At 46.5% G+C, this 13,916-nt stretch overlaps 1 long non-coding RNA gene across 2 annotated transcripts; it reads left to right on the forward strand.

Annotated features, from left to right (window-relative positions):
• The first annotated feature begins 516 nt into the window (after positions 1–516).
• On the forward strand, positions 517–6,149 carry LOC120706007. 2 transcript variants are annotated; one of them, XR_005688151.1, is made up of 4 exons: positions 517–1,139; positions 4,269–5,266; positions 5,401–5,462; positions 5,995–6,149. It is a non-coding gene; the product is annotated as an uncharacterized LOC120706007 (long non-coding RNA). The 2 variants fall into 2 exon arrangements; XR_005688150.1 differs by lacking the exon at positions 5,995–6,149 and having other exon boundaries at positions 518–1,139; positions 5,401–5,772.
• The last annotated feature ends 7,767 nt before the right edge of the window (positions 6,150–13,916 follow it).

Here is a 13,916-nt window from a genome sequence, read left to right on the forward strand (position 1 = left end):
GGTGCAGTGCAGCACGGGCTGAGCTAACCGTGGGGCTGAGCCTACCGTCGTTGAATCTATGGAGCCCCTCCTAAACTCCTTCTATAATATTTTGCCATGAATGCAGTGCGAGGAGAGGCTGAAGTTGTCTATAGATGAAAATAGGTCCCTTCTAAAAATTATTTTGGATCCGCCACTGAGTGCAGGTGCACCATAAACATCCACATGTGGACTGCGCACAATTCACAGAAAATCTACGAGGTTAATTGCAAAATTTGCACTCTAAAAGAAATCACGAATTTACACCTGGTAGAAATCACGATCATTCTGCACCGTCGACGTTGCATCCGACGGCTGCACTTGCTCGGGTGCACGGGAGCATCCGATGGGCTGGGAGCACACGAAACCTTTCTCCATGCCGCCAAAACCGATCGAGGAGCCGTTCGGCCGGTTCTAGCTAGTACTCTAGATACTATACACCGTGGAGAGGGTGCCCTCACAGTGACCGAGCTTTCCCCGATCGACACGTGCCCTGGCAGAAGAAAACCGACGCGAGACGTGGATTCGGCGCTCTCCCTGCCTTTGCGCCCTACAGGCAGCGCCTCGCTTCCGTGTGGGGTCTGCTGGGTCTGCTGGGACCGTCTCCACCGCTTAGCCAGGGTGCAGAGCCCGCCAGCTTCCGCTGGATCCGTCTCCCCGGGGCGCCGCTGCTTCTCCCGACACCAGATCTAGTCGCGGCATGCCTAGGTCCGGCCGCCGCGGACCAGATCCAGCGGCAAGAGCATACGGCCAGGCAGCTCCCTCCCCCGGATGTCGTCCTTTCTCCGCCTTCGACCGAGTGCTATGGCATCCAAGGTTCGTCGCTAATGGTGCCTCCATAGGCCTCCATCGAGGGGCTTCACCGGTGTTCGTCATGGCGGCGTTTGTGCGTGTGGTGGCCGTGGCAGCAGCGTTGGCTGCAGCGAATGCCGCGATGATGGCTGGCGGCCCCAGTGGCGCGTCCGTCGAGGAGGCGGCCACCGCCAGGATCCAAGCCACATTCAGAGGCTGCCCCGTCCCCATCCCGCCTACATCGTCGCCGTCCCTGTTCCCTACATTCAGAGGCTGGTAAGTGGTAAGTTGCCCAGTGAGTGTGAGCTGCTGCTCACGGCCGTGCGGCAGTCTGTAACACCCCGGTGTTTAAAATTCAAAATTTGGAAGTTAAACCAGTTTTGGCACAGCCGGACCAGTCCGACCGGTAGGCCAAACCGGTCAGACCGGTTGGACGTCTTTAAACCTAGCCCTAATCTTTTTCCATCCTTATTTGTTCGCTCAGCTCTCTCTTTCTTCTTCCTTCAGAAAGAGCCGAGCTAAGCTCGTTCCCTGCCGCCCCCTCTCTTCGATCTCCTCCCTCCGGTCGTCTTGCTTCGATTCCTTGCGCATAGAAGTTCCCCACCACCTCCTCCACCTTCCCCAACCTCCAGCCTAGCCTCTCCTCGGCTGAGTCGGCGAGAATCGAAGCTCCAAGCCTCCAAGCACAGTAGCTCCGCCCCTCACCGTCGATCCGCCTCCCCGGTCGTCCTCCGCCCAAACAAGTCCCCAAAATGGGTTCGTGGTGAGCTCCTCATCCTCCCCAGCCCTTTCCTTCGTGCATTCTGGCGCCGAAACACCGCCACGCACCGCCGCCATAGCCTGGTCGGCCACGACCTATCTAACCGGTTATAACGACCGGTCTAACCGGTGTGTGCCCTTTTATTCATTTGACGAAACTTGCAGGTTGTCTAACAAATTAAGAAAAAATCCTAAAAATACAAAATTAGTTTTGTTTGAATGCTTAGATCTAAATCTCCAAGGGAAAAATATTACTTCTTGTGAAATGACCTTTTTGCCTCCGATAAAGTTTAGGTTGTGTTTTAGAATTGTTTAATTATTTTCGGTAAATAGGTTAGTCCAAAAATTATGAAACTAGGGCAGTGGCTTGCTTTAGGAATGTGTAGTTCATTGCAAAAGTTACAAGTCTAGAAAACATCGTTTAGTATGGTAAAAACATATCCGTGTACTAGTATGTTTATTAGATAATAACTAGTTTATGTTTAAGAAAGATATTGGCGCATACAATTAACACATTTTATCGGTGTAGTGTCATGCTAATTTTTGATTCATCATTAGAATGCACGGATACTCCAGAAAATTTGTACCCGTACAATCTGGGCTAAAACCCGGAGTCTCCGGACGTGTGGGTTTGTAGCTTCTTAATTGTTAAGTTCATCATGAGTAGGCTTAAATAAATAGTCTTAGTAATAAGGACTAGCTTCTTGTATGAAAATTTAATACTTAATTATGAATTGTTTCTAAACTAGCATATTTCCCAATCAATTAAAGTATTCCTTTTAAATAATCCCTTAGAGTTGTCTAACTATTTTAGCTTCCTGTGTATTACTTCTTTGAACTCACCCCGAGGTTGATTGAGTAAAGAAAGAGTCTAGTAGTTGTAGCTTGCAATATATCTACTTAGGACATTGCTCGGTTAGGACCGGTCTGACCGGTAGTGTGCTTGGGGTAATTTGGACCGGTTTGACCGGTGTGGCGGCAGCTGAGCGGGTAGGGTTAGGGTAGTTGGTCCGAATCGTTAGCAATTCCCCTCAATTACGGGTTATTTTTGTAAATGTGTCATTCATATATGCATTCTCTCATATCATATGCATATGCACACATGTAGATTCCGGTGCATGCGATCTCGTGACTGTGGAACAGGCGTAGCCGTGAAGCCCAAGAGCTAGCGAAGCAGGATTGAGAAGGAATTCGTGAAGGCCCGGCCCAATGGTCGGAAGGGCCCAAGGCCTAACTAAAATTAACACTAACTTAGTGTTACCCTCAGGCAAGCCCCGGTGCATGTCCTACTATTTCAATTTATGAATCACTATGTATGCTTATTACTTGTGCATTATATTTCAGGAGTTGTTTGAAACCTTAGTTGCATGATCCCTAGGTTTTCCTGGGTCTTATACTAGTATGTGTAGAGCGGTAGCACTGCTATGCTTAATAGGTCTCGGTAGAAGTCGAGTGATATCCTGTTACTCGCGAGATATAGGATATTTTAGAGTCGAGTAATTTCCTGTTACTCACGAGATATAAGATGTCTCTATAAATTGAATATATAGAATATTGGAAGATGCAGGAAAGGAAAGGAGTTGGAGACCGAGCGGGAAATGTTTAGCCCCGTCTGTGTCGGTTAAGGACCGTACCGTTGTCTGGCCCTGCTGATCGAGTTTGATATTGTACTAGCCGCATGCCGGGAGTAGGAGGTAGTCGATACCGGTAAGCCGAGTACTGCCTTGCTTCGAAATTACAGGAACCCGCACCCAACTCCTGGGGTGGTCGAGTAGTTGCGAAGAATTGGGGATGCATATGTTTACTTTTGGTGGTCTCACATTGAGCTCGGCTGACCATATGTCGTTGGGCTGGTTCCTGTAGTTCGAGGCAGGGAGGGGAATGGTTGGTGTGTGTGGTCCGACGGGGCATACACGTGCCGTGTTGGTTAGGTCCACCTTGCAAGGTTAAATCGAATCGATTCGCCGTCAGTCGCTCTCGGATATGAGCACCTTGACCGCAGCACCGCATCGTAGTGATACAATATGGAATATGGATTATACATTTATGATGATGGTTACTTTGAATTATAGTATATTTGCTCTACCATGTGTGCTCTAGTTGGTTTAGGCAAATATTAGATTATAGTTAATCTATATAGAACCTGGAGCTAAAATATTGAAAATAAGGATCCACCTTTTAGATGTTTTTTCTGCAAAATAAACCACCAGCCAAATGCCTTGCATGTCCAGATATGTAGGCTAAGTATACCCAATAGTCAGGTAAGTTTTGCTGAGTATTAGATGCTCAGGATTTGTTGTTTACCCTATTTCAGATTTAGGAGCTAATTAGGTGTCATATCGGTGAGCTCGATGTGGCGCTTTATCTTCACATCTCGGTAGTTCTCGAATTATTTAGTTTTTTTATTTATTCTCTAGTAAAAATACTCTGTAAGTTAGATTCTCTTCCGTGCTGTCAGTTCTTTTTGCAAATTTTAAAGTTAAAGCTGTTTTGTAAAAGCCTTAATGTTATTTTTCTATTTTATAATATTTTATCATGCTGGTACCTTCTGCGCTCGCCTTCGTGCGAGACTTCTGGTGTGTTTCGATCGGCCTGTGGGTCGGAAACAGCCTGTCAAGTTACACTTAATTAAGCTAATGCGCCAAATAATAGCGATTACGCTTAATTAAGTGTTTTAACTCGGCAGGTCTGTCACACAGTCCTCCCAAGGTGAGCGGTGTAACTCTGCTCAAAATGAACTGGCAAGCAATATGAGGACTGCTTTGGATTATTTGCAGCTTTGATTAGAGATGTTAATTTTCCTATCTTATCCGGTTATGTGATGCTCTCATGCAGTAGTATAGGAGAGAGGTTTGTTCCACATCATTTTGTGTTCTGTATTATGCAAGCTCATCATAGTAAAATGCTCAGGTCAACAGGAAGTAAAAAGGTTGCAGTAATCAGTAATGTGTTCTGTAATATTATAATATTGGTAGATTGTTAACTGTTAGCATGCTTGGTCTAAGCATTTACGGATTTAGACGTTGCAAAGATTGATACAGCTGTAATTATGTTAGCAGCTGATCATTTAGTCTGAACTTATACTGCTCTGAACATTTAGTCTGAACAATAATGCTCTGAACATACTTTGCCCTCTCTTTGACAGCTGACTTTGGCCGGGGTGGCAAAACTGCTCATTTGTGGCTCGGCTAGATTCTGCTCTGGAGAAACCATTATTTGCCACTCTACATATTTTCTGGCCCTACCTGTTGATTTCAAGCTGCATGTATTAGATAGATTTTATAAATGGACTAGACTGTATTTTGTGGACAAGTATTGGACTCTCAATATTTAATGCTTCAGGACCTTTAGTCATTTGCCTTATCCTATTATTTATCATTTTCCTTATCCTATTTGCATTGAATACCATCATCATCTAGCTTTTGTGGCACTTCACTGATTAATGCTGATCTGATATATAGTACCTGCTGCTTTAGTTGCAATCCATGTGGAAAGCAAAATGCTAGAAAATATGTGTTTTGATTATTAGTTTAGTTGGGCTTTGCATCTGTTCCTTACCAGCTCTAATGCTCATCATTGCTGATAATTAGTGCATTTGTACTGATTCATAGTCTCATGTTGCAGAGCACAATACACAAGTGATTTATGCAAAGTTTGGAGTTTGGACCAGACCATATGTTTTTAAGTGAGCATGCTGGTATAATTTTCTTGCCAAATGTTAGTTTCTTAAATTAAAATGGGAACCAAACTTGGTGTAATACCTTATCTTTCACTGAATGAAGAAACAGTAAATCTGAAATCAAATGGTACTAACTACATCCAGCCATCCAGGAGTTGGAGGACCGGCTCCACAACGGCGGGGGCGCGCATGCACGGAGAGCTCGGACGTGGAGGTTATTGCAGACCAATACCCGTTTACAAATTTGATATTTGTTTATCATATCTATATATATTATTCATGGTAGCTTTAAGCTTCCCAACACCAATATAATTACTATGCCGAAACCAATGTAGTGTGGCATATCTCATATGTGATCATTTTGTCCTTGCAATTCAATAGATCATCAGTATGTTATTTAGACAATGACATATTCGAGCAAGAGTTTTCTATGAGGCCATTAGTGGATTATTTAAGGTAGGTCTCATAGTGTGTGTGCCTTCGTGCTAACTCCCAGTTTTCTGATAAGAATTTCTGTTGCCTAATGCCTATAGTATGCATGGTCTTATTTTTGGTTAAGGACACATAAATTACATTTGTGGGCTTCTTGCACTGTAAGTGACATAGCAGTTTTTTAATGATTATCTATTGAAAATAGTTCTTTGGTGATGGGTACACCTGCAAAATCTGAACACTACAATATGTTCTCCATGTATGATCTATTTCTAAGTAAGTTTGTTGTTGTTATTGCTATCTACCATATGCAGATTGCAGTGATGATCCAATTTCTCTTGAAATGCACAATCAATCTTCAGGTAAATAAAGATGCATTTTAGTTTTTAGCGAATGGATCATCCTTTTTGCACTCCAGTTTTATTTTTTTGTAATGATGACTCCCTGATTATAAATAATGTCAACGGATGTCAGTGTCACAGAACAGTCCAAATAATACCGATCAAGTGCATTAATCAACCATTTAAACTTAATCCTCCGCTACTGCACTCCACCAGTACACCCAGACTGCCTGCTATAACCAGGATCGATTACACGGGAACTCTCACCAAAAGATGAGCACAGGTGATTACAAGCAACAAAAGTTTTCAAACTTAACTTACAACCAGAGTTAAACAAAAGTCTTCAAATTAAATTTACAAGATAGTTTTACAAGCCAGGGTTACACTTCGTATACAGAGTTCAAACGCAGCAGAAAAATACAACCAGTTTGAAACAAGCTTCAAAATACAGTACGGTAGCTAACGTCGATGACAAAAGACGAGATTCACATCTTGCCCACAGATGTGAGGCCCACCTGCCCATACTTCACGGAGAAGACGGGACCCACTCGACAGTCCAACCCGGAGGAAGAGGTTGACCAATCCAAGACGCGCACACTTCCTCGAAGTCTTCCCATACTCTAATGCTCTTTGGCTCTGGAGTTATTTTACTGAAAAGCTACTAATACTGGATCCTTACGTTCAATATTTTAGCTCCAATTGTGTTTATAGCTAGAAACTAGGTTTGCCTAGTTCTCTAGAGCATACATGGTTGATCATATTATCTTTTCAAGAACATCAACATAAAACCATCTTTTCTCTTTCTGTCCTTTCAATCCTTACTACGATGCGACACATTGACCAAGGCTCTCATATCCGCGAGTCACGGCGAATCGATCCGATTTAACCTTGCAAGGTGGACCTAACTCACACGCCAAGTGCGACCCCGGCTAGTCACACCGAGCAACCGTTTCCATGATTACCCTGAAGCCTGAATCAAGCCCGCCAGCACCCGAATGAGGAGCCCCACACGACGAACACCCGGTGAACTCGTGGACGACTACCTCATCAGTCATCCCTACCCAGCACCGCAGGTCAAGAATCAGATTCCAACGTAATTTAGGTAATTACTTACCGGTTTCGACTACCTCCTACTTCCGGCATGTGGTTAGTACTGTTCAATCCTCAGTCAAAAGGCCAACAACGGAACGGTCCTCAATCGACACAGGCGGAGACTCAACTTTCCTTTATTCCATAGCCATGTCCAACTTTCCCTCCGCCCGGTCTCCATTTCCATTCTCATAGTATTATTTTTTACTTTCTTACTGAAGTATCAAACCTATATCTCGCGGGTGACAGGAAATCACCCGTCTTCTACCGTATCCTACTTCAGCATGGCAGTACTATCGACCTATCATGCTAGTAAAAGACCGGGGTATTCTAAAGGTAATGCATTTAAGGTTCCAAGTAACTCCTAGAACGCACAAGTACTTAAATAACACATTGCATAAGCTTTAAAGTAGGGGTTATGCTCCGGGGCTTGCCTTGCAAGTCAGTAGGGTTAGTGGCTTCTTCGGGAGCTTGATCAACGACTTCTCCTGGCTGCGGTTCTCCTGCGGAAGGATCTTGGATCGGCTCAGCAATCAGCTCGTAGGCGACTTCGGTTTCAGCGTCTATACGAATAAAATATGCCATTCATGAGACTCGTGAAATGATGCAATGCACTACACACAATGAAAGGCATGGACCAAACTTCAAAAGCATCTACGGAGCAACCTCACAACTAGGGTTACGACGGAAATGGTTTAGAACTGACGTACAAGCTTTGATTCTAATGCCTTTTAGCCTGAAGTGCCTCCTATCAAGCAAAAGTTACTAAACTCGCTTCGAATGATTAAATACAACCCTAGAACAACATGGATCGAATTAACCAGGGGCTTGTTTTGTTGCAAAAACACATGCATGAAAGAATTAATTACCACAATTATAAAAGAAAAAAGCCTAGCTAGAAACAAATTAAAAGCAAGTACCCAACTTGCAGATATGATCTAGCAACAAGAATTTATCAACACAACATAATTTCGATAAAGCATGCCACATAAAATTTCCAAAATTTATTGATGGCCGAAAACATTTATTTTAGCCCTAGCAAAATAAACTAAACAACAATAGATCCATGAATATGCACATAGGCTATGTACCTGAAATTTTTTTAGTGCAATACACATGCAAAGAGTAGGATACCATAAAATTTTCAGGATTTTTAGACAAACAGAACAACCGGTACAAAATAAATTAGCTTAAACGCAAACCATAATTTTAGTAGGGGCAAAGGTAACATTTCACCTGCATGATTATTTTTCTTCTGAAGATCTTGATTTAAGAAACCTAACAAAATTTAGTTTATATATTTTGCATTTTTCTAGAATTTGTTATGCATTTCTGAAATTTCAGCCGAATTAAACAATTTCGGAAAACAAAACAAAAACTAAAAAAAAGGGCTGACAGCCGGGCCCCACATGTCAGTGGGAGCCCAGCTCCCAGCCCTCCCCTGTTTTTCCCCGCGCCTTGGCCGGCGCGCGGCCAGGCCATCCCGCGGCGGCGGCGTGCCTCGCCGGCTGGGGCCGGCCGGCGGCGCAGCGCCGCTGGCCCGCGGCCAGGGCGGAGCAGGGATGCGGGGGGCGCACGTGAGGCAAGACACAGGGGGGCGCGCGGGGCAGGGCGGCGGTGCACGTGGGCATGGGCGGCGGCGTGGAGTTCCCCGCTGGTGGGTAGGCCGGCCGGCAGCGGACGGAGCAGCCTCGCGGCCAGGGGAGCCCGGCGGCCTTGGGGCGCGCGGCAGCGGCTTGCAGGCAACACGCAGGGTGGCCCGCGGCGTGCGCGCGCGGCAGCGCAGTGCGCCCACGGCGGCGCGGCTTGTTCCCGGCGGCGGTAGCGCCGGAATCGGGTGGGAGAGAGGTCGGGGAGCGAGAGGACAGCGCGAGGATGCTCACCGTGCCCTCGATTTGAGCTAAGGATGGCCGAAGATGGGAGATCAACGAGAGGGGTGGAGCTCTGGGGGGATCGGCAATGGCGGCCGCGGCGTCACAGGCCGATTCGGCCGGGTTTGGGCGCGGCCGAGCTCAGGGAGATGCGAAGTGGGTGCGGGGTGAGGTCGCATGGCTCTGGGCGCGAGGGAACGAGGTAGGATGGTGAGGGGCGGCCGGAGCAACGCCGGCGGTGGTCTCTGCTCACTCTGCTCGACTTTAACTCGAGGAAGAAGAAGGGGACGGGGACAAGAAGCATCCACGATCACGAGCGGATAAGGGGGACATAGCGCGGAGGGCGAGGATCGCCGGCGCGCGCGACACGTGGAGTCGCCGGCGGTCGGTCGCGGTATGGGCGCCGAGCACAGTGACAAATAGGGAATCAACATTGATCCTTTTTATCGATTTTTGACTCAACTTTGACCACTCAGAACTCAAATTTTCATATAGAAACATGAAATTTGGCCAAAATAAAAGTTGTAGAGGAAGAGAAGATCCACAACTTTGCTTTTGGGCGAAAGTTGATTTGGAGCTCAGATTAGAGAGAAAAACGTGCTTGAACACGGCTAAATCGATGTTTACCGCGCGAACTCGATTAACGCTAAAGACAAAATTAAACTCCTAATTAGCAAATTTAAGCTCATGATTAGCGCTCACTAACACTGGGGGAGTTACAGCCTCCACCCCTTAAAGGAATTTCGTCCCGAGATTCATGCACGAGGGAACGTATAAAGCGAGAAGGTTCAAAGGTGAAGTACCTGGATAAGCGTTTAAAAGTCCGGATACTTGGATCTCAGAAATTCCTCCTTCTCCCAAGTAGCTTTATCTTCGGAGTGATTACTCCATTGAACTTTGTAGAATCGATTAGTTGTGCGACGAGTAACTCGATTCTTGCGATCGATAATCTTGATAGGATTCTCAGGATAAGTGAGATCAGACTCTAATTGAATCGAGTCACTTTCAACAACTTCAGTCGGAACTCTAAGACACTTCTTAAGTTGCGATACATGAAAGATGTTATGAATTGCCGAAAATTTTGCTGGAAGATTCAACCGGTAAGCTACAGGGCCACATCTCTCCACAATTAGGTATGGACCAATGTACCGGGGAGCTAACTTTCCTTTTACTCCAAATCTTTGCACGCCTTTCCAAGGTGATACTTTTAAGTATACAAGGTCACCAACTTTAAAGACGAGTGGATTAGTCCTTCTGTCAGCGTAGCTCTTCTGCCGAGACTGCGCGATTTTCAAATTTTCTTGAATAAGACGGACTTGTTCTTCAACTTCTTGAACCATATCGGGTCCAAAGATAGTTCTTTCCCCCGCCTCTGACCAATTTAGAGGTGTTCTACATCGACGACCGTATAATGCTTCAAATGGTGCCATTTTGATGCTTTCTTGATAGCTATTGTTATAAGAGAATTTAGCTAATGGCAAACATTGATCCCATTTCTGTGGATAGGCTAAGACACATGCACGGAGCATATCCTCAAAAATCTGATTGATTCTCTCCGTTTGGCCATCTGTTTGAGGGTGATAGGCTGAGCTGCGGATCAATCGAGTTCCTAAACAAGTATGCAATTGTTCCCAAAAGCGAGCAGTGAATTGGCTTCCACGGTCCGAGATAATGGTCTTAGGTATACCATGCAGGCATAAGATGCGCTCAATGTATAACTCAGCATATCTCTTCGTGGTATAACGAGTACCAACCGGAATAAAATGTGCTGACTTGGTCAGTCTATCGACCACAACCCATATAGAGTTTTAGCGGGTTTCTCAAAACCGGCCACCAACCCGGGTTTCGCGGACCCTCCAAAACCGCGGATCGGATCTTCGTCCCCACGGCGGCATCGCGGAGAAGTCTTCGACTCGATGAAAGAACCTTGGCCGTCGGATGAGTCCTTGTATCTTTTTCCGGTTTTGCCCCTACGGGCTTTCTAGTGTCTAGTTAAGTCTAGGGGTAGTTTAGTCTTTTAGTTCTAGAGTTAGTGGGCTTAAATATCTCTCACCCACTCTCTCCTCGCTCTGACTCTCTTTTTGTCTGGCACCCAGACGGCAGCCGCCCCCTCTCCCAGGCGTCTCCTCCTCTTCCTCCCACTTCTTTCCTTCTTCTCTAGGATTAGGATTTTAGGGCTATGGATTTTTGAGACTCTTGTATGAAATTGATCGGGAAAGGAGGCCCTCTCCTCCTTGTGCCCTCGGGGCTTTTGAATTCGTGTCAATTTCATACATCTTGTGCCTTGTTTGGTTGAAATTCGATTTCCCGTTGTCGATTCTTGTGCATGAGATGAGGGGTTGTTTCTTGATGATCACGTGACTCTTGGAAGTGATTCTAATCCATCTAGCCTAGTGCTAAAACCCGCGGAATCATGAGTCCCTTCAATTCGAATTTTTTTGAGTTCTAGAGAAAACCCCGTTCTTGCTCGGGAATTCCTCGATTCCTCCCAAACCATGGAGTGATTCGTCGATTCCTTCCGTGGACATATTCACTAGGTCTTGGTGATTGTGCCTGCGAATTTTGGTAGACTTTGGACCTCGTTTGATCATCCAATCGACGAGTTCCCGAATCTATCTGCGAGCAGTTTTTCTCGGGCAGAGTTTTTTCCTATCACCGGATGAACCGACGTTTTCGAAATCATCCACGTCGGATAAATCGGTGAGTAGGTTGCTCATGAGTTAGGGTTTTTGGCCTTTCTGCTTGTTTGCACCGGTGCATTAGTTCCACGTGCATCGGATCAACCGGTGAAGCTTCACCAGCGTCTCTTTGCTTGTTGTTCTGCCCGTTGCACTGGCGTATAGTCTTTTCTCATCGTCGGTTTAACCGGTGTTCGTTAAGGGTGTTTTGCAGTCCCTCTGGACAACTGCACCGGCGTTGCAAATTGATTTTGTCGGATCATCCGGTGCAGCATCGCCGGTTGAACCGACGCTATTTAAATCGCTGCGTCGGATCAACCGGTGATAGCTTTTCTTTGCTGCCGGCTCTGTGACATCGGTTAAACCGGTGAGGGTCTTCTTCACACGTCGGTTTAATCGGTGCTCATATACCGTGCTGTCTCTGCTACTTGCTCTCCGCTCTTTGATCTGATCTCTTCGCGGCTTGTTTCTAGAGTTTTTACTTGGTGTCTAGCTCAGCTATAGCTACACTTTGCACACTCTAGAAGAGAGGACTTGTGGTGTGTGGTGTGCTTATGGAATCATAGGCCAAACTTTCCAAGTAGAAAGTTTTAATTGGCTCACATTCACCCTCCCTCTGGTCGCCTTTTCGGTCCCTCAATTGGTATCAGAGCTTGATTAAGGTTTTCATTACCCTAAAGGTTCGAAAATCATTTGGCGACCATGGCAAGTCTTGGTAAAATCCCTGTATTTACTGGCGAGGACTATGCTTACTGGAAGGTTCGCATGCGGGCTTTTTTGTAGAGCTTGGGAGCCAATGTTTGGGATATAACCAAGAACCAGGCTTACGAGGTGCTTGTTGTTCAGGTCACTCCTCTTAAGTGACCGAAGGTAATATAATAGTGGCATGATCCACGCATCCCCCTACCTTGGAGAACCATGAAGGTGATCATTGACAATCCACAACAGTGACACCATGCAAGAATAGTTGTAGCATAAAGCAACATGGTATAACCCTCACAATTCTTTTCATTTATTGGCATGACCACGTTTGACCGTGAGAAGACAACACGGACAATCAGTCAGACATACAGTTCTGTAACACTGATATGTGGTTGAAGGTCGTGAAGGATTCGAGACTAGGCCACGGAAAGTGATGACGACGACGAGTACGTGACCTGTCGGAGGCATTAACCGCAGCAGTCACTACTACAAAAATCATTAACCGCGACCTTTAAAAATACTCTCAGAGACGGACACGATTTTTAATCATCTCAGTTAATGACTGCAATTAATTGAGATGATCATTTTTTACTAACTGAAGCGGTTATAAAAATCGCCTCACAAAACTGATTAACCGAGGCAGTTGCCCTTAAAATGACCACCTCGGTTAATATAGATTAATCGAGGCAGTCATCGTAACGTAATCGCCTCGGTAAATATATTAGCCAAGGTGGGCATTCTAACTCAATCGCCTCGCTAAATCTGGCACAGCCCAAGTACTTGCTTTTTAGAAACCCTAGCTCTACCGCTCTCATTTTTTGCCACCAACAGCCCCTCCTTCCCCCTCTCTATCTCTCTCTCTCCCTCCTACACTCTCCTCCCTCTCCTCACAGCGCGGCGGGATGCGGCGGGCGAGCGGCGGCGGCCCCGAGCGGGGAGGCGAAGCGGCGGCGGCGGCGCTGGATCGACGGGCGTGGGGCGCGGGGCGCGGTGGTGCGGATCCGGCCTCCCTGCTCGCTCCTCCGGATCCGGCCGCCCTCCTTGCTCGCGCCCCTCCCTCCCTGCTCACTCCGGATCCGGCTGTGACCTGGAGCTGCGGCATGGCGGTGCAGCGCTGGAGCAGCGGCACGACAGGGCCCGGCGGCACGGCGCTGAGTAGCGGCACGGCGGGGTGCACGGCGTTGGAGCGGCGGCGGCGGCGGCCGATGAGCTCGTCGGGCCCATGATGGGCTCGATGGGCTTTTTTTTTTTTAATATTTTATTTGATTAACCGAGGCGGGCAGCACAGCTGCCTCGGAAAATAGGTTATGTACCGTTACCTTAGATTCGAGGCGGTTGGGGTTGCCCGTCTCAATTAATACTTATTGACCGCCTTAAAAAGTAGTTATTGTAGGAGTGAATACTGCTGAAGCCGCTGAAAGACCAACGACTAAGGTGAGTCCTCCAGCGGAGGCGTGCGGCACAAAGAGGAGAATAGGGGTAATTTGGTTAAGAAAATTTTATAAATGCATTACAGCTATGAAATTGGAATGGCATGTTTTCAATATCGCGATGT

Source organism: Panicum virgatum, chromosome 5K (assembly GCF_016808335.1).
Source record: "Panicum virgatum strain AP13 chromosome 5K, P.virgatum_v5, whole genome shotgun sequence".
Lineage (NCBI taxonomy): Eukaryota > Viridiplantae > Streptophyta > Magnoliopsida > Poales > Poaceae > Panicum > Panicum virgatum.